This window comes from Vombatus ursinus, unplaced genomic scaffold, assembly GCF_900497805.2.
Source record: "Vombatus ursinus unplaced genomic scaffold, bare-nosed wombat genome assembly UNPS02015089.1, whole genome shotgun sequence".
Lineage (NCBI taxonomy): Eukaryota > Metazoa > Chordata > Mammalia > Diprotodontia > Vombatidae > Vombatus > Vombatus ursinus.
Window position 1 is genome coordinate 1,615,872 of NW_020954867.1, and position 20,753 is coordinate 1,636,624.

The following is a 20,753-nucleotide window of genomic DNA, read 5'->3' on the forward strand; positions in this document are numbered from 1 at the left end:
TAGAAATATTTCAACGTGAATGAGAGGCAACTTTTTTTTTTACATCAAGCACCCATTTCCCTTCATTCTCCTTCCCCAACACATATCTGATTTTCATGATTTTGAATTGTCTATCTTATGATATTGTAGCTTGAAAGGATATTAGAAAACATATAATCTGGTTCTTTCCCTTTAGTTAGGAGATAACTGAGACTCACAGAAGAGAAGGTACTTGCTTAGACCTAAACTAGAAGTGAAATTTCCTAATCTTTACATATTCTACCAGAACATGCTGCCTTTTATGAATATTTTAAGCTCATTAAGTTATGCATTGTTTTTCCCAGTGTGACATAAAGTTACATTTATAGGAGGGCAAATGAGGACTATGCCCACATAAACCACTTGATGTTTTAACTAGGTGATCAGATTATTGGGAGGAGAGGACCTGGGACTTCATCAGTTGGGGGAGCTACCAGTGTTGTAAATTCTTTCACTTGTGTAGCCCTCTAACTCATCTATAACCTACAGCCTTAGAAACTTACTTTTTGCATAAAGAGGTTAAGCAACTTCTCTAATGTCATACAGGGTATGTCAGATGTGTAGAGAGCATCAACACATTATATATATATATATATATATATATATCCACATATACATAAACACACATAAATACATGTATGACATTACATAACATTCATACACCTATATGGTTTATGTGTATGTGTATGCATAAATATATATGTACAACTAAACATATTGGTGTATGAATGTGCATATACATTTATAAACATGTGTGTATGTGTGTATGTATGTATAAATATATGTTTATACACACATGCATTCATCTACCTGTCTTGGAAAATTTAAATACAGAAAATATAGATTCAAAGGACTAAGCCATCCTGGGTTTTAAAATTTCTAGAATCAACTATGCAAGGAATTAATAGAGACAATTCTTTAATTTTCCTTGTAGACAAATAATCAGTGCTAAAATATCTGTCAGTTGATTATCCATTTTGGATTATGTGTGTCCAATTCTTAGCTCTACAATTGTTTTTCCCTGCCATTGAGTCATTGATTGGGCAATTTTGCCTGCCATCAATAAGTATATGCTCAGAAACTACCAAGTAATTTTTAATTGTGGGAGGTTTACCCCGAAGTAGACAAGGTAGGATGACTGTCTTCAAGTATTTGAAGAGCTGAAATCAGGAGGAAGAATGAGAATTGTTCTATTGGTACGCAGAGGGCAAAATCAAAATCAATGGGTGGAAGCTGTAAAAAAGGAAAATTTAACGTTGATGTTAGTGAAAAATCATAATAATTAGACATATCTCAAAATAAAATGGACTTCCTTCATTGTTGTTCCTTTGTTGGGGGTCTGCAAGTGGAGGTTGAATGATCAGTATATTGAGGATTTATCTGTGGGTATGCATTGAATCAAATAGAAAGTCCCCTTTCAATTCTAAAATTCAGTGACTTTGATTTTGTAATGTCAGCTTAAGAAAATATAATTTAGAGGGTGAATCTGCAAATGCTTAAAATGTGATTTGTCAAATCCAAATGAGTTTTAAAAGTACATGCTCTTTTTGGAATGATCTGCTTAGGTGTTTCTTTTTGTAATGCTATTAAGAATTGGCTATCATTCCTTTAAAACACTTTTTTTCTGATTAACAATCATTTATTTTATGTTACTCTCACCTTACCTCCCCCCAGAAAAAAATAATGATCAAAACTGTGAATGTGAATGTAATACACTCACCCATAAAATAGAAAATCATTGAATGGATTAGAAAATGGAATCTAATAACATGATTATAAGAAATGCACTTGAAACCTAAAAACTTGAAGAGACTGGAACAAAATCTATTAATAAAATTTTAAAAGGCAGGAATAGATCCTATGAACTCAGAGAAGGCAACAGCAAAAATAGTCTTGATTAAAGTGAAACTGTATTTGCCCAAATGGTACCATAGGCACTGAATCAATATCAATATTTAGTATATTTACAATTTCCTCTTTTCACTGTTAATAAAAATTAATTAATTAATTAAACATTGCATAATGAATAGGCCACCCTTGTAGTCAGTAAGTCCTGGGTTCACCTGGGTTCAAGTCTTGCTTCTGACATATTCTAACTGTATGATCTTGGGCAAATCATTCATAGTATTCCAGTTAATTCTCTAAGAATAGTTACAGATGAGTTCCAGTATTACCGTGGTGAAAGGAATTTCCATATGGGGAATTCTCAATACCAATTAAATGAAATAGATCACAGATTTAAAGAGGTTATTTATTCTGATGCTCTCCTTTTAAAGGTGCAAGAATCAAGGCCCAAATATGTAAGGTTATTTGCCCAAAGTCTTTAAATTCTCACCCAAAGTGCCAACACTTATAGATAGTCTTCCCTGCCTGCTCCCCAATGCCTTCAAAAATTATTTTCCTGACCTTTACCAAATTTCATTGCACTGTGTAATTTCATTGTATTTTGGTTTTGTACCTACCTAATAGACTAATTGATGATATCAGTATTTGGCATTATCTATATTTTAGATACCTCTCCCTATCCCCAGCACCTAACTAGGCTAAAAAGCTCCATGTGGGCAGAAACAATATGGTCTCTAAATTCTGTACAGATGATAGGAGCCTAGCCTAAGAATTGGCATATACTAGGTATTTAGAAAATACTGAATTGAATGGAATCAAATTTCCCTCAATGAGTAAAGCTCAATAACCATGTGTTGAATGAAATAAAATGAAACTGTGAAATTTTTGTATTCCTATGGAAGACTTAACAAATAGCTCATTAGGACTATATAAGAAGAAATAAAACTTTCTTTCATGAGAACTTTTCTACATTTAATATTTTGAATTATATACTTATATTTTATTCACCGTATCATAGTTAAAAACCTGAAAGGAAATTTAAAAGTCCATTTAGTCCAACTTATTTTGCCAGTGAGGACACCCATACTAACCAGAATCATCCAGCTAGTTATGTATCAGAAATGTGAGTGAAATGTTTTTTTAATTGCTCCTTCTCACATAAAAGATGAGAACCTGAGACTTATATGACAGCCCTTTCTAATCAGATATGTATGCATACATTCATATGTTAATATATATATACACATTTATATGCATATATACACACACACACATATATATAATCTGTTCATATATATGAATAAACATAGATTGATACAATTTCAAGTAAGCAAAGTCTATATATACATACATAATGTGCATATACACAGACATATATGTGTAGCTGTATCTATATGTATCTATGCATGTATGTATGTATCTATCTTTCTATCTAATTTATCTCTCTCTCTCTCTGTCTCTCTCTCTCTATTTATCTGACAGTCTTGATGTATTCTGACCTAGTAGCCAACCCAGTGCACTCCCTCTTCTTGTAGTTCATCTTCTTCCTCATATGGCTGGGAAGAGAATATGCCTGCTGATTGCTGCAACCAAATACTAGGGAAGGGCAAGATGGGGTACACTGGTTAAAACTATACTAAGTGGGTCCCAAAGCACAAGCCCATGAGTCAGTTTGTGTGCACTGCTGAAGCAAGTAACCTAAAGCATGGGAAAGGGTTGTTGAGTGAATGTACTCAATTGTACTATGTATTGAATATTGAATGTATTTAATGTACGATGTATTAGAATTCTTTATTGTTGGTTCCCTTGTTAGATTTCTTACATTTTTGTCCTATATACTCAGGTGGAATTGCTCTTGCTCTTTTGATGGTTGATTTAGCTCTGGTTGTACTACAAGGCTACCTCAACTTCCGCCCACATTTGGAAATATACTTCTCAAAAGCCTGTCTTTGGGGGTGGGCAGAACTGTACTGCCTGGATTTTAGTACCTTTTCTTTCAGGCATGGTACAGTTACTTACAACAGTCTCCTATGCCATTCCTTCCTTGAATGTTGTTCTGTGCTGAACCTGACTCAGGCCAGTCCCTTAATAGTTTACGTTTGATACTGGAACAATATCACATACTTGTGCATCATTCAACAGTTAACTGAAAAAAAAAAGATTTAAAGATATGGACTGAAAACTACTCAAGTTAATTCTTGAGTGAAGGTCCTGCTGAATTACCCACTGTGAACTTCTACCTAATGAATAACACCATTGCTTAAATTATTCCCTAAGATGTGGTCACCCAGCCTTTGCCTGAAAACCTCCAGTGAGGAGGAACCTTTATCTGTCAATGTAACCTATTTCACACCTGGAAGGTTCTAATTGACTGGGTCATTGTCAGATTGCTTACATTTTGTAAAATATCTTGGGGTTTGGGGGCTAGATTTTTTTTAATGTCCTATTTATTTATGTCATCACTTGTTTAAAAGATGGGACAATTAATTCATTGTCTTGCATTGTTTTCATTTATGATTTTTTGAAATATAGCTCTGAAAAAAAAACAGGACTTTAAAAAATCCTTTTGTGATTCAAGTGAAGCTACTAGCCGTTAAACCTAAGTCACTGTGATGGCTAACAATAAGCCCCAGCACAAACCTTAGTTGCCCATTGTTTGTGTCTTGGGGGCTTAGAGTAAGTGGAAATAGTAATTTGTCTGAGTTCTTACCTAGTCCTTAATCACAGAATGGGTTTTGTCTTAGACAAACTGAGATCTAAGAGAAACCTTAGTTTAAAAAGGCCTAGGTCACCCACTGTATCCTGCAACCAGTTGTCTTGACTTTTGTCTTGCCACTGGACTCAGATGACTCTGGAGAAGAGATTGAGGCTGATGACTATGTGGAGGTCTGCCTCAATTAAATCCCATTCACTTGTAAATCAAGACATCAACCCTTGTGATGTTATTGGTTCTCTTAGAGAATGAAGGGGGAACAATAGCAAGAACAACAGTTGAATTGGTAGGAAGATGGTTTTCATACTTTTTTTTGTTTTTGTTTGTTTATCTCTATTTTCCACCCCAACATCAAATCCAAATATGCCTCTTTGTAGTTCTAATCTATTATTCCTTCCAGAGCCTAATAGAACCTATGAATAATCTCCTCTTCCACCTGATAGATTTTTAGATACTTTAGATACTTGATATCAAACCCCTCCCTATCCCCAAAGACTTTGATCTTCTGCTAAATATGAAGAATTCTTTCAACCAATCCTAAAATGGCATATACCAGAGTCCATTCACCAGCCCCATAAACTTGTTTGGGATACTCTAGCTTACAAACATCAGCCTTAGCTTGTGTCATTGAGAACCAAACAAATTTCTTTTTCTTTTTGTTCATATACAATTTCAAAGATAATTGGTGACTAATGTCAATATGTGAAAAGAGATATGAATAGCTTATTGGTATAATACCCTAATCATTCAAAGTCATTGTTCACAAATAACAAGTAGTAAAGAAATGAAATTGTCAAAGTCCAGCATCATATCAGAATCTGTTTTCGGAACAAACAATCAATCATCATAGTGTCTGATGTGTATATACATACACACACATATACATACATGCATACATACATACATGCTTACACACATACATGCATATATATATATATATATATACAGAGAGAGAGAGAGAGAGAGAGAGAGAGAGAGAGGAAGTATTGAAAGCTTAGTTGTAGCACCATAGTTCTGTCTTGAATTGTGTATTTGTTTGTATATGCATACAATTCACCACATCTATATCAATAGGATATCAGATAAGTAGAAAATGTCTTGCATGTCTTGACCCCTACACACTAGTAAAATCTTCCAGAAATTTAATATTTTTCATGAGTACTAGAAAGCAGCATACAAATAAGGCACAGCATGTATTTTTCACACAATCCAAATTGGGTTAGGGGTACTTTCCCATACATAAGGCTGCCATGTCACATTGGCCAATATTTTCTCCTACCAGGAATCATTTGAAACAGTCTTCAAAATCAATACTGCATTTCTGGCAGCTTTCAAGCTCACTATGAAATACTTAAAATAACATGCAAATGTAATCTTTGCACTCCATTAGCTCTCCCATTGTGTTTGTTAAATAAAAATTTGATCATTTGCCAAGATAATTATATTCATTACTGCTATAGTTTAACCACAAATAAGGATTTCAGTTAGCCCTGAATAGTGCTTTGAGTTCCTTGGGGAAAATACATAAATGACTGTATGATAATGTTATACATTCAAACTAACTCCTTTTTTTTTTTTAATTTAAAGGAAAGAGTTAGTTGTATTCTGTTCTGTATTGGATGGTAAAAGTATGGGATGAAGAATTATCCTTCCATTCCAAAATTGTCTTTTGCTACTGACATTTACTACTTACCTGACATTACTTCTTCATAGCTCTGCCTTCCTTTAGGTGCAATCTAAACAAACTGTAGTTTCTATTATCCATTAGTACCATGGGAATAGAAATTGAATGGGACCCTAGAAAGCATCTGATTTGATCCTTTCAATTTAAAGATGAGGAAAATTAAGCCCAGTATGGGAAAGTAAACTATGCAAGATATAACAAAAGTAAATAACAGAACCAGGTCTCCTGACTAAATAGAGTCACAGAATTTGAGAGCTGAAAAGTACCTTAGCCTACATCTAATCCAATTCTACTCCAAAAAGAATGCCTATAACAACCTATCCATCCAAAGTTTGTGCAGCTTAGACTTGAAGACCTCCAAAGAGGTCTTCACCACTTCTCAAAGCAGTTCATTATACTTTTGGACACTTCTAATTGTTAGGAAGTTTTTCCTAACACTAAGCCAATATTTATCTCTTTGTAACTGCTGTCTGTTTTTGCTGGCTTCAGGTGACTTAGAATTGCAAATTTGAAGCAGCTGGGAATAAATGAAGGCCAATTTTTCTCATAAGAACCTGACTATAATAACTAGAGTGACAGGGTAGGACATAGATCTCTGATGTTCTTCTTTATATTGTCTTTCTTTTAAAGTTTTTTTTAATTAGTTTTGTTAATACATCATCTATTTTATATTATAATCATTTCTATAATTCCTTCCTTCATTAAACCCAATCCCGAATCAAAAGCAACTGACAATTTCTGTGTTTGACAAAGGTACCTGGCATTCTTTTTTGTCAATTAGTCAGTTAACAAGGGTTTATTAAGTGATCACTGTTGAGGTCCCAGAAGTTGAGACCCCTCAAAGACCGGAGTACAGGATGGGGTGGTATGGAATGAATTCATAGACTCAAGTATTCTTTGAGTCAAATTGGCAAAAATTTATTGTTATGCTTTTCAGTGGGCAAGGATTCTTAAGGAACCTGCGACCTTAGAGGGGTACAGTTAAAGTTTGTATACGATAAAATATAGTGAAACATGTGCCAAATATGCTAAGTGATTCAGTACAGGATTAGGGAGTGGTTAAGGAGTGTCAGTTCTTAAAGGAATATGTACTTTTTGTATCTACTGCACAGGCATTTTACCCAGAATTCACTAGGAAAAACTCACAAGAAAGGTATCGCATGGAGGTGTGGTTTTAGGTCTACTACACCACTAAGTTAACTAGCAGTCAGGGACAACTGAGAGTTGCCCATTCTACCACCAATCAATGTCTTTTTTGACAAGATAGATGTAGGGACTATCCATATGTCTTAGGTCTAGAATACAGATAATGAGGAGTCCAGGATGTAGAGAATGAGGTAGGGCAATGGTCTAGATAGTCCAGTGGGTATGAATATCTTTATGAACCAGTGCAAAGCCAGTTCAAACTTATTTGTAACTGCACCAGGGAGAGATATAAGGGTCTTGCCAGGGCCCAGACTAATAATTCCTTCAGGTGTTGTTTATGACTGCACCACAGGGATAGAGATAAGTGTCTTGCTGGGACCCACTCATGAGTAATTGCTAGGCACAGTATCCTTGGGTTGGGGAGAAACTTCCAGGGATAGTGTTTTTGAGGCCAGGGAGAAACATGGTCATGGAACTGGGATCCCAATATAAGCACCCAAGCACCCCATCAATTACCATGTGCCAAACTAAGCACTGAGAGATATAAAGGGGAAAACACTATTCTTGCACTCAGAATTGTGAGGGTGTTTTTTTTTAATACTGTTTACTGCCCTCTGAGTAAGTTCTTACATGTTTTCTTATTTTTTTTTCTGAATTTATCATGTCCATTGATCCTTAGGACACAGAAATATTCTATAATATTTATATATATTAGTTCATTTAACTAGTCCCCCATCAATGGGCCTGTACTTTATTTTCTGTTTTTTTACCATGACCAAAAAAAAAAAGTATCTTTAAGAAATTTTACATATCAATGGGATTAATCTTTTCATCTTTAACCTCCTTGGTCAATATGCCTCATAGTACAAAAACTGACTTATGCCTTTTATAAGGTATCAATGCTGATAATTCTCACCTAATTTAAAATTTAAAAAATATTTATATCAATTCATGCTTCACCAAATAATGTATGTTTATCTTTTTACAATCTATCCAATATTGACTATTTCCATCTTTGCCAGTTTGATAGGTATGACTTGAACCCTCAGAGTTATTTTAATTTCATTTTCTTTGATTATTAGTGGAAGGAAACATTTTATTATATGTAAATCAAAAATATGATTGTACTTGAAACTCTGAATATTATGTGTAGCTTTCTTTCCTTTTTAAATGTATTATAAACTCAATATATAACTTTTAAAGCTTTCCTGCTTGTCTGTATATACTTCTGGCCTTCCTTCTGTTCTCTTCTGTGTATTTAAAAAAATGTTTCAATGATTTTCTTTTCTTTATTTTCTTCTTTTATTGTTTGTTTTTGTTCATTGTTCTTGAAGAGAATCAATGGTATCACTATGAGGGTGATATCCTGACTTGCAATGAGGTATTTTGTTTTGGAAAGTTACTGGGATAGAGACTAAAGCCATTGGGGAGTAGAATGGAATGCCCTTTCTGAAGGTTTTTCCAGAAGTGGAAAGTTATTGCTGGGTTGAAAAGAGGGGAGGGGGGGTCCTCATTTATGCATCAAGGTTGTTAAAATAACAAATATTTTGTACAGTAAGACAGATAGATAAGTGTGTATGTTGAGGGAAGGAATACAAGTGAAGTAGAACATGACTGTAACCAGAGATAGATGTAGGGGATGACAGATAAAGTCAACAATCAGGGCAGTGAATTCTAGGGGGGAAAGTTAAGTCCTCTAGGGAAAAGAGAGGTGAAACTTGAACTCAGATCTTTCTGACTCAAGGTCAGGTTATCTCTAACAAATCACTGAATGAATACAATATGAACAACCAAAAGTTATATTCCTTTGGAGAGTGTACTCACACATAAAGGTATGATTACCCCAAATGGAAGAAGAAGAAGAAAAAGAAGAAGAAGAAGAAAAAGAAGAAGACAAAGTAGTAGTAGTAGTAGTAGTAGTAGTAGTAGTAGTAGTAGTAATAGTAGTAGTAGCTGGAAGAGACTTTAGGCTCCATCTAATCCAATTATACTCCAAAAAGAATCCCTGTGACAACAAATTAATTGAATATTTGTGCAGCTTTCACTTGAAGACCTTCAAGGAAAAGGAACTCATCACTTCTCAAAGCAGCTCATTCTACTTTTGGACCCTTCTAATTATTAGGAAGTTTTCCTTAACATTGAGTCAACGTTTGCCTCTTTGTAACTATTGTCTGCTGTTTCTGAGTTCAGTTGACTTAAATTTAGCAAATTTCAAACAGTTGGAAATAATTGATGGAGCCCAAATTCTTTACCTTATTCCTAGCCCTACTCTTCTTTGGATGCCATTCCTCAGAAATGAAAAGAAAAAAAAATGATAAGCAATACACGTAATCAAGAAATTCTTACGTTGTCCACGCCCCAAAAGGTATGCAGGCACTTTAGTGATACATCGGATAGAATACTGATTAGGAGTCAGGAAGACCTCAGTTCAAATTCTGTCTCACTCTTAATCTCAATTTCTTCATCTGATAAGTGGGGATAATAATAGCACCTACCTCTCAGGGTTGTTGTGGATATCAAAGTATACATGTATATATGTACATACATACACACACTTATGCATGCGTGTACACATGTACACACACGCATATATACACACCTATTTGTATGTATATATGTAATTTGCATGTACATATACATATAACATGCAGATATATGTACACATACAAATATATCTGTGTATATATGCATATGCACAAACATATGTAAATATGTATACATATGCCTTTTCAAAACATAAAGTATTATCTAGAGCTATTGTAATGATGATGATGATGATGATGATAATAATGATGGTGAAGATGATATCTTATTCTGCATCTTGAGTTCTTGACTTCTCTGTCCAGAAGTGGGTAGCATGTTTTATCACTGATGCTCTAAAATAATGGTTGGTAACTGCATGGATCAAAACTCTCAAGTTTTTCAAAGTTGTTTGTCTACCCCTTCCCTCATATTTAATATGTCTATTATGAGATAGTGATTTTCTTGTCCTTTCTATTCCTTTTCCCCTAGTAGATTCTTTTGTCCTCATTTCTATCTTCTCTTGACACCATGAAAATAGATCAAATCCACCCCAATTCCCATTGTATTTTATATTCACCTTTTTCCATGACTCTTGAATATATTAGAGTTCTTAGAAAAGCTTTGGTTCTTACTTTAATAAGCATGTAAACAATTTAACCCCACATAGTGGTTCTTCTAATTGTACCCATGGGCATATCTTCCTATGTTTCTCTTGGTTCCTGCTTTTCCATTTCAAAATGTCTCTCCAACTCTGGCCTTTTCATCAGGAATGTTTAGAGAACCTCTTTTTCTTTAAAGGTCCATTTTTATCCCTTTAGGATTTTATTTCTATTACCATGGGACTGCTTATGTTTTACCTTCCAAACATCTTTGCTTGTTCAGGGTTTCTGCTAGATTCTGGCAATAGCTCTGTATAACTGTAAACTACATTAAGTCTACAGCTAAATTTTTTCTTATTCAACTTTCAACTGGTGAATTTTAGCAGCTTTCCTGAGGTGTTTGTAGGGGATCTGGGCTCTTCTACATCTGAATATGCTACCCCAAATCTCTCAAACTAATGTTTTGGGTTTTTCCCACTAGATCACTCTGTTTTTTATAGTTTATATTTTATATACTATTTTATGATATTCATATAACTCTAAGGTAGTAAATACAACATTATTCTGCCCATTTTAATAATGATAATCATAGTAAAAGTCAGCATTTATATAGCATTTATTATGTTCCAGTCATTGTGCTAAGTGCTTTACAATTATTGTCTAATTTGAATCTCACAAAACCCTGGGAGATAGCTACTATTATTATCCTCATTTAACAAATGAGGAAACCGAGGCAAAAATAGGTTAGTGACTTGTCTAGAGTAACACAGCTAGTAAATGTCTGGAGTCACATTTGAACCCAGGAGACAGGAAAATTCCAATCGTAGCCTTCTATTTGCTGTACCATCTAGCTAAGGAAATTGAAGCTCAAAAAGGTAAGCTATATAGCTAATATGATTAGAAGTGAGATTGAAACCAATCTTCTGTTTTCTAGTCCAGTAGTCTTACCATTTTTATGATATAATGTGGCATTATTGAATCTTTTAATCTAAAAAATTGTATAAATTAAAGCACTGCCTCATAACTTCTGCAAAAACAAAATACATCAGGTTTCATTTCCCTTGCCTGTCCCAATTCATTAAATACTGGGGCAGGAGTTATAAAGTTTAGATTAGTGATGGTTGCTACCCTATTAAATTTTATAGGCTAATAGGGAGATAAAATAGAAACAAAAATTGCATGTGATTTGTGTGATGAGTACCATAGAAAATTTCACAGTATGATAGTATGTAAGGTCAAGGCCAAAGGTCATTACTGACTTGAGAATTCAGGGAGACTTTAAGGAGGAGGTAGCATTTGTATTGGGCTTTAAAAAGGGCTGCTAATTAAACACTTCAGTTATAAAGAAAATCAGGGTGTTTTTAAGGAGTAAGAAATAGGCAAAGTAGGATAGGATGTAGTATATGTAAGGATGTATTATGAGATATGGATGGAAATGTAAAGTGGTATCTTATTCTGGATAGTTTTGAATCTCAGATAAGGGAAGCTAACTTTTTTTTTCAAGAATCAACAATCAATTAATCAATCCATAAACATTTATTAAGTACACTCTCTGTGCCAGGTACTGTGCTAATGCTAGGAATACAGAACGAGTCAAGAAAGAGTCCCTGGCTTCAAGCAACTTATAATCTTTTTTTAATTTTATTTTTTTAATCTGAACTTAAGAAATAAAACAAGCATTTCCATAGCATAGTAGAATAGAAAATAAAACTATTGTACATGAAACTGCAAATCTGCTATGTACACCTCACAATTTCTTTTGAATACATCAAAATGTTATCATTTAACTTTCTTTTTTTCTTCTATTTCCTCCCCATCCTAGGATGGCTATCACTAGACAAAAATATGTATATATTTCCAAAACCATTTTATACATACTTCTATTTATCAGTAACTTACAATCTAATGGAGGTGACATCATGCAAACAAATATATAAAATGCAAGCTATATATAGAATAAATAGAAATAGTTAATAGAGGGAAGGCATTATAATTGAGAGGTTGGGATAGGTATCCAGTAACAACAAAGAGTTACTAAAATTTTTTAAATAGAGGTTTGAGCAGAGGAATAATTATAAGAAAGATTTTCTGACAACAGCTGGAAGGAAGGATTAGGTTGTGTGAAACTGGAGATGGAAAGACCTTCTAGGAGGCCATTGAAATAGTAAAGCAACAAAAATCTGAACTGAGGGTGGTGGTGATAACTTAATTATGAAAGAGGGAAGATGCTACTTAGAATCAATAGTGCTTGGTATATGTTTCTATTATGAGTACTGAGGGAGAGGAAGAGTCAAAGATAATCCCAAGGTAATGAACATGTGAAATAGTATAAATGGTGTTATAACAGTCAGTAAGAAGCAAGTCACCTGAGTGGATAGATTAAGGAGGGTCAATAATAAGTTTTGTTTTAGGCATGTTGTATTTGATGATGCAAGCCTAAAGTTTAGGGGAGAAGTCAGGATTAGAGATATAGATTTGGAAATTATTGAGAATAGAGAATTTGTGGTTAGAGAAGTGTAAAGAGAGGAGTATGCAGTGTCTCTGAAGCCACTGGAATAGAGTATAGAAATAGGGAGGGAATAATTAAAAGTTTCAAAAGCTACAGAGAAGTCAAGGTGAATGAGTACAAATATAACAATATAAGTACATGTGCCTATGTGTCTCCATATCTATGTAGGACATAGTAAAGAAAATGATAACTAGGAATGGCAGTCACATTTCATTATGAATTGATGCTGTTTGATTTCCAACAGATTTTATTATTGCCTGATACCTTCAATTCCCCTTATTTAAGCCTTTATTGCATAATATTGGGAATGCAGATGGATTAATGACGATTTTTCCTTGCCTGGGTAGGAGCAAATTTCAAATGGTGTTAGAAGAAATTGAGTGAACATAGAAAAGAACATTATGCATAGTATTTTACTTTAGGTAGAAGATATTATCTTCTATGAATGAATGCATGTGGTGGTGAGACTGGGGAACTGAAGAGAAAAATAGTAGTCTTGGAATAGTCTCCATGGTGAATGTGAAAGTGGATCAATAAGCATTGAACAAAGCACAGCCAAGCAGCAATGGGTAGCCAGCTGAGACTTAAAGTAAATTTTCTCTTGGAAATTTCATCAGTTTCATTTGAACCCTCACAAAGCTCTAGTATAGTCTGAAGGAGAGAGGGTTAAATTTGAAATGAAAAAAAAAAAAAACTTAGATTCCTTGAAAAAAAAATGTCCCCATTTCAGCTGCTGGACTAAGCTACCTACAAATGGCCAATGATGAAGCAGAAGTGGATTAGATGTGCATCTATTCAATCCATGTCAGTTTGATAGATTGAGAGGGGAAACTGGGCTAGATTTCATTTGGAGAAGGCTGTGTGTAGCATTTTAAGACCAGCTCACAACTCTAAGTCTTTTATGGTTCATGAACCTGACAACAACTAGTTAGTGCTAGGATTCTTGCCCCTATTTGCTTCAATAGAAACTGAGGCTCAGATTGCTTAAGTGACCAGCAAAAAGTTACACAGACACCATGTGGTAGAGCTGCTGCTCAATATCCAAATCCACAATGCTTTCTACTACTCCTCAGCCTCAGTTTCCTCATCTTTAAAATGAAAGTATTAGACTATGATCTTTTGAAAGTTCCTCCTAGATCTCGAGTTCTGTGATTTGTGATTTTAAAAAATGTTCTTGACTTACTCTATGTTTGATAGTTTTACCACAGCATTGTTTCCCCAGGATAATGACATTACTAAGTTTCTAACCCTGAGTTTTATTTATGGTTGCTTTCCTTGGAATTCATGAACTTTGACATTGGTAAAGTGTGTCTTCTTCCAGATGCTTTGTTTCTATGAGATCTATATTAACTCTGGATTCATAGCAAGAGGAACCATGGAGTATCCTCTTGACACTCTTCTCATGGTCAATACTATTGACAATTCTTCTTAAAAAGAATTAATGACCAGCTAAATTCTAAATGTAGTAATGTGATTCTTAGAGTGAGCTTAAATAGCCATTATAATAATACCTATATTTAATAGGTATATTCTCAAAAGAACAAAAAAAATATTCTTGAGACTTGCAATATATTTTACATTATAGAAAGGCACTGGTTTAACACTGCATATACATACTATACAATGAATTCCAAGTAGAGTAACAGATAGGAGAAACTTAGGGAAGTATAGGGGTCTACAGAACATTATCATTCACTTGATTTTGTCCAGGAAAGTGGAAGTAATTCTAATAAAAATGTCAAGGGATCTTTAATATCCTTAAGTTTTCAAACTTTCTGTTCTGCCACTCATACAAAAAAGAATACTTCCAGAAGTATGGTAACTTTGAACAGTCTACTAAGACTGATTTTTGGGCCTCATTCAGAAGTTATTACCAAATTACCATCAACCATATTATTATACAATAATTCTTGAAATAGTAAATGTTGAGCCAGCACTTATATTATGCGTTTGGCTATGATGATTTTTATAATAGTTAAGATAACATATTACTGAATGTTGGTCATGAATTATCTGACCACTAGGGCTCTCAGAGGTCCTAGGTTCAAATCCCACCTCTCACATGCCAGTCATGTAACCTTGGACAAGTCGTTTAACCTCTTTAGACCCCAGTTTCCTCTTCTGCAAAATGAGAGTGCAAGACTAAATGACTTCAAAAAACTCTTCTATCTGTGATCATGATATATTTCCATGATATAAAATTTCTAGTTAAACTGGATACAAAACAATGATAAAAAACATGGATAATAGATACTAGTGAGTTCCATTTTTCTTTTGGTTTGATTGCTGTTTGGTGGAACTAGAATTAAAAACTCAAACTGTCAGAGAATTCAAACGGACCCTAGAAGTCAGCTGGTCTGCTCTTCTACAAGATGCATGAATGCTCTCTCCAACATGCCTAATGGCTCACCTACCAGTTCTTGCTTGAAAACCACTAGTGAACAAGGCAGCACTTAACATTGTTGAACGATATGAAGTGTTAGAAAGTTGTTTTTCACATGGAGCTTTCGTATATCTTCCAACCATTCTTCTTACATTTGCCCCTTGATAACTGTTCACAGATCTGGGGATTTTAGAGGATTCTAAGCCCAACATTAATTAACACTGAAAACATGGCAGCCAAAAAGCTAATGTGATCTTAGGCCACATTAAGAGAAAAATAGTGTCCAACAAAAGGTATGTGATGATATTATAGTATTCTGTCCTACTTTGTAGTTTGGTTTGCCACATTTTCAAAAATACATTAGCAACTTGGAAGGCCAGAATGGTGAGGCATCTGGAGATGATGCCATATGAAAATCAATTGAAAAAAATGGAAATGTTTAGACAGAAAAAAAAAACAAAGAATGAAAACAAAAACAAAATGATATTGTGATTGTGGAATAGGAATGAAACTTTTTCCAATTGGTCTGTGAAACAGAACTGAAAGTAAGGTTGGCAGACCCTGAGCAGAAGAATTTGCTTAAACAAAACAAACAAATATCTAACAATGAGAACTATCTAAAAGTGCAATGGCTTGTCTTGGGAAGTAATTAGTTTCTTCCTCACTAGAGATTTTACAGTAAAGGCTGGATGACCTTTGTCAGGGATGTTATACATATGATTTCTTTGTAAAAATGGATTATATTGGATTGCTGCTGAAATCTCTTCCAATTCTGAGTTTCTCTGATTTTTAATACTTTTTCCATATTACTGTCCTTCAGACATTTCAAGATAGTGAAAGTATTCCTCTAAAATTGATCTTCTTGATGAGCTACACATCTCCAGTTTTTCAAACTATCCCTCAGTTAAAATGACTTAAATTTATAACCACCTTAATTCCTTTCCTTTAGATGTCTTCCTGCTTGCCAATATCTCTCATAAATATTTGACTGCCAAAACTGTGTCAATATTATGGATATTTTTTCCTGGCCAAGCACAGATTAGCATGGTACTACTGGGGAAACTTTTTTTTTCTTCAATGGATGCAACCTAAAAGCAAACTAGTTTTTGTTTCCTTCTTTCCTTTTTTTTCTTTTCTTTTTTCCTTCCTTCCTTTGACCCAGCAATACCACTATTAGGTGTATTTCCAAAGATGATTTGGGGAAAAGGCAAAAAAAAAATTTTATATGTTCTAAATATTTATAGTCACTCTCTTTGTGGTAGCAAAGAACTGAAAATTGTGGGGATGCCCATCAATTGGGGAATGGCTGGACAAGTTGCATATAATTGTGATGTAATACTATCATACTATAAAAAATAATGAGCTTGATCTTAGAAAAAAAACAGATTGGCTTGCATGAAATAATGAAAAGCAAAATGAGCATAACCAAGAGAACATTGTATGTAATAACAGCAGTATTGTTTTAAGAACCACTTTGAGTGAATAAATCATTTTGACTATTGTAAATACCCAAATTAGCTACAAAGGACACATGGAGAAAGAGGCTATCTACATTCAGAGAAAGAACTGACAAATATATAATGATTTTATATACACACACATATTTGTGTCTAGAGGTAACCATCTCAAGGATGGATGGGGTGGGAGGGAAGAAAAAAGGGAAAAAAAGAAATTTATATGATAACTTTATTATATATTTAAAAAGAATAGCAAGTTGTACATAATAAATTCACAGTTTCATGTGTAATCATCTTTTTAAAAAATTTTACTAGGTTATAGAAATGCTTGTTTTATTCCATAAATTAAAAATAAAATATAATTTAAAAAAGAATGTAAAGGAATTTGAACTTATTGCTAGGTAATTCCCACTGTATCCAACTGTCATTTGGATGCATATGATCTCATTCTCTATATTAGATACTCCTCTCAGTTTCACCTCATTATTTTCTGATTCCTTGTTACTAGGTAGAGTAAAAGAACTAGTCAACTGATTAAAAAAATCAGATGATTTGCAGTCAGATTTCTGTTTAAAAACTAGTTTAAAATTCTTTCTTATAATAGTTTTTGAGTGATTCCTATTTATTATCGATTAGTTGGGTTGCCACCTCTCAGTCTTGTTTTATATTACAGAAGACAAAAGTTTTGCTAATTAGATCTCTGAATTTGCCCATTAAGCTCAAGTTATTGATCATTTTAGTGTTCTAACCCATTTTGAATAAATGATCCGTAACTCAAAGACTACTGAATTTCACATTGTATACTAGTACCATGAATCGCCATTATGGCTGGCACAGACAAACCAGGAAATGAGCAGAGCACATTATCTTTTGACATGTTAGTTATACCTCCAAGGAATGTCATCCATAAAGTTTCTAAGTATATTATAAAATTATTTATAATGTAAATTATTAGTAAAAATGATGAGTGGAACATTTTTATTTCTTAAAAACATGCCATTACAGTGATTCCCCTGGACGTATTTTGATCTATTTATTAATGATCTTTTGATATGATTGTTCAAATAGTTATGCATTCTCCTAATTCTGCTATTGTTTATCCAAAATATTTGCCAACAGAGTTTGTGAAGTGCCTTGATGAAATCCAAGCATACTATTTAAATGACATTTTTTCTGATTATCAGGTGATTGCTCCTTTAATATTGTCATATTAAAATATTAATATACTAATTAATTAATATTAATTAATATATCAAAATAATACTATTAAAATAATGTCATGTTTTATTCAAACATATATTTTTCTGTAGACCATCTAAGCAATGTGCAGGAGACCATTCTATGGCTCTTTTAATATGTCATTTCTAAAATGGCAACACTTGAGTTGTCTACCTCTTTTCTATTAAAGTTGATGTATAATAAATCCATGTCCTATTGTTGTCATACATCTCCACTGTCATATCTTTTATACTACTTCTTAGAATAAATTAAAATTCATTGTATAGTTCTTTTTGCTTTAGATCATCTTCAACTTTGATGCTTTGGCAAGCAGGTTTCTTCATAAAATGAAGTCATATGCCATTGCCAGGAAAATGCTGGTGTTAAAAATATTTGTTGCAATTAAAATAGAGCAAGAAGATTAACTGTTAGGTGGGAAAACTTATTTCTATCAAATATATTTTTAAAAGGCTTGTATCTGGGGCAGCTAGGTGGCTCAATGGATAGAGCACTGGCCCCAGAGTCAGGAGGACCTGAGTTCAAATTTGGCTTCAGACACTTGACATTTACTAGCTATGTGACCCTGGGCAAGTCCATTGCCTAACCAAAAAAAAAAGGCTTGTATCCAAGATATGTATGGAGTTGCCATGTATATGTATGACTAAGAATCATTACAAATATATATTTTCAAAGAATATGAACAATAATAAAAATAAATTCAAAGAAGAAATCCTCAAACAAAAAGAAGAAATTCAAACTATCCACAACAATATGGAAAAGATGCCAAATATTAATTATAAGAAGAAAAAAAAGCTTGAGATATATAAACATATTTATGTTGGAGGTGCGAATTGATCCAACTATTCTGGGTAGTGATTTGGTATTATGCTAAAAAGGTATTATGCTAAAATGAATGTATGTTTCCCCCAGACAGCTCACTAATAGACACACATTCCCAAGGATACCAAAGAAAGAAATCAGTTACAACAAACTATTGATAGCAGCACTTTTGTGGTAACAAAGAAACAGAAACAAATTAGATGCTCAACAATTGGGGAGTGGCTAAACAAATTGTGGTACATGAATGTAATGAAATATTACTCCAAGAAAAGATAGGTATGAAGACCTCAGAGAAGCAAGGTGAGGTTCAATGATTCAAAGTGAAGAAAGCAGAATCAGAAAACATAATGAATACAATGTAAAAAATATAAAATGTTAATACAATAACAGCTAGTTTTATATAGTACTTTAATGTGCCAGAAACTGTACTAAGCAATTTACAAATAATCACATTCATCTTCATGACTCTGGGAGGATGATGCTATTATTATTATTATTATTACTATTTTATAGCAGAGGAGACAGGCATACAGAGATTAAGTAGCTTTCCCAAGTTCATAAAGCTAGTAAATAGTTAAGGTTGGATTTGAACTCACTTCCTGACTCCAAGGCCATGGCTCTAGCATCTGTGCCAACAGTTACTTTTATCCAAAGAGCAAAAAGAAAAAAAAAAAGGAAAGAACAAAGAGAAAATTAACAAAACATGCTCAATGCTGTCTCATTATAATGTTCTATGCCCACTTTTTTTGTACGAAAGTCAAGGGGTATAACCATTTAGTGTAAAGGATATCTTATTTTCTATATTTTTATTTTTACTTCTTCACCCCCTTCTAGCACATTTTCTTTTTTAAATTTTAATTAATTTTAAACTTAAATACAAAATAAGAAAAGGAAACAAAAATTGCTATGTGTATAGCATAACCTAAGAGAGGATTCAAAATATACAGCAATAAATTTCCATTTCAAGAGAGCCTATATAATAAATACTATACATTGTGTTCAGAACTGCCCATTTTTTCTTTGCTTCCTTGTAAATTTTTTGTTCTCTGCTGAACACTTTTTATTTTGTTTATTTTCCTCTTACTCTGGCCCCCCAAGAAGGCTACAATTAAGTGTGTATGTGTGTATCTACCTATCTATCTATCTATCTGCCTATCTTTCTCTCTCTGTGTCTGTAGAGATAGATATATACACACATATGTAAGTATGACTATATGTATATGTATGTACACACATACATATATACACAAGCATTTACACATACATACACCCATACACACACACATACACATCCATATTCTGAGATATTTATAATCACAGTCACATATAGACATATACATTCATATGCATCTATGTAAGAATGCACTATATTTGTTTGTCCTTGGTGTCTCTGAGGGTGGATAACATCTTCTTTCATAACTCCAAGTCTTTCCATATTTTCCTAATTCCACTAACTCATCATTTCCTATACCACAATATTCCACCCTTATACTGTGTAGTTATAAACAATATAGATTTATATGGTTCTCATATAGTATATTTTCCTCATTTTTCTCTTTTATTTAAATCTATTTTAGCTTTAACTTTGTCTGACATCATGATTACTACCCCTATTTTTCCCCTAATAAATTCTACTCTTGATCTTTATTTTAAGTTTGTGTGTATCTATTTCCTATTGCTCCTGACTCCTCTACTTTACTTCAAATGTTACCTTGCTCTCCTATTACTTAACTATGAGATCCCTTCCTTATCCTCTTCCCCTATCCCCTCTTTTATCCTCTGTCCCCATCCTAAAATCCCTTCCTTATGCTCTTCCCC